The sequence below is a fragment of the Sinocyclocheilus anshuiensis genome, unplaced genomic scaffold, assembly GCF_001515605.1.
Source record: "Sinocyclocheilus anshuiensis isolate Anshui unplaced genomic scaffold, SAMN03320099.WGS_v1.1 scaffold914, whole genome shotgun sequence".
Taxonomy (NCBI): domain Eukaryota; kingdom Metazoa; phylum Chordata; class Actinopteri; order Cypriniformes; family Cyprinidae; genus Sinocyclocheilus; species Sinocyclocheilus anshuiensis.
In genome coordinates this window covers 1,943,848-1,945,650 of record NW_015539870.1, presented here as the reverse complement: position 1 = coordinate 1,945,650, position 1,803 = coordinate 1,943,848, and the positions used below count along the sequence as shown (strand labels likewise).

Genomic DNA, 1,803 nt, shown 5'->3' with positions numbered 1-1,803 from the left:
TAAACTAATAACAAAACAGTAGCTGATTCAGAAGCGCCAGATATTCATAGCAAAGTCAGAATTACCTCTTCTCCTAGGTTCACGAAACGGTCGTCCATAAAATGCATTGCTGTTCTGTTGTAAGTGATCTTAAAGATTCCTAAATGCATCTACTTTCGGAAGGCCAAATAAAGTGCTTTTGCTTTTGCCTAGAAACACACAGCGTCTCCCTGACATGGCTGCTTCAACACTAACTGCGGTTACTGAAACCACGCCTTCTTTCTTTGCGTGCACATTTGGGCGGCATTATGCTAATATTTCCACATAGTGAGGTAGATATGTGGGGGCGTGTTAGAACGAGCCGTTTTAGGGGGGCGTGGCTGAGTCTTAACTTTGATAAATAATATCTCTTTGGTTTTGAGACTTTAGTCTTTGCAACTTCAGGGATCTTATCTATGCACAATCAGCTTGTAACACTCCAAAGAGAAAGGAAAACTTGAAATCGCATCATATGACCCCTTTAACTGTTTTAGTCTATTTGTACAGCAAGCTTCCCAAACAACATCGTTTGCACTTAATTGAGAATACACATTACCAGTCAAAAGTCTGGACGCACGTTACTAGATTTTCATGATTTCTTATCATCTTAAAAGCATTATGATCTAAAGCCGGGCTGGGCAACATTCGGTCCTGGAGGGCCACTGTCCTGCAGAGTTTAGCTCCAACCCAAATCAAACACACCTGAACAAGCTAATTAATGCCTTCAAGATCACTAGAAACAAAGCCACTGGAAGGCAAGCCTGCAACCTTCAGCCAAAAAAAGCGTAAAGGCTAATGCTAACGTAGGGGAGGAAACCAGAGGGTTTTTTTTTTATTTTTTTTTGAATGGATGTCAATGGAGAAGAGGCTTCACTATGCTGAATAAACAGCTTTTGTGAGGAAATAGCTTATCATTTAATGAATCGACAACCTGTTTGCTAATCTTCAACATGTTTAACACGAAACAATACTTTCGCTGGGATCTATATGCAGATTTTACCTTGATGAAAATGTTATTCTTTTAGGAGAAGGCAGAGTAGGGAATGTTGCAACAGGTAGGACTCATTTACGGCATTATTACCAGCAAATGTGTGTCGCATTACTATTTAATAAAAGACATGTATTATTGTATATTGTCTAAAAATATAGATGTTTTCTTTCTTTGGTTTTCAGGTTTTACCTGAAATTTGACTTGAATTGTAATAACTATGTGACCATATGCCTTATGTTGATATAATGAATTTTAATGAATAAAGGACATTAATTATTTATTATTATATTATATTGTATGTTGTTTAATGAAAATAAAATGTTCTTTCTATGGCTTCCATATTTCAACAAATAAATAAAAAATTTTAGTGACTTGTATCAGTGTTATGTATGCCCAATCATGCTGTTTTTTGAATGAACAGAATAAAATCTAATCTTAAATCGCAGTAACTAGTAAGTGACCAGCAATTTGCACTCTTTTTTTACTGTGCAACATAAACTGTAAATGACTGTTGTAGATCTGTGAAAGCCGGGCACTGACGTCACTGCCATTGTATGATTGGCTGAGGTGCCTCGCGTGATCCAAGTTAGCTGCTACACTTTTTGCAAACTTTTTTAGCTAAACTCTGCAGGACAGTGGCCCTCCAGGACCAAAGTTGCCCAGCCATGATCTAAAGTCATGCTTAAATGTTTTAAATTATTTTTGTGACTAGTTATTAGTTGTTTACATATTTATCACACACAGACACACACACACACACACATATATATATATATATATATATATATATATAT

At 36.4% G+C, this 1,803-nt stretch overlaps 1 protein-coding gene across 7 annotated transcripts in view; it reads left to right on the top strand.

Moving 5' to 3' along the window:
- The window catches only part of LOC107685089 (sodium-dependent serotonin transporter-like), a 17,049-nt gene that overhangs the window by 4,956 nt on the left and 10,290 nt on the right, over positions 1 to 1,803 (top strand). The window lies entirely within an intron of this gene.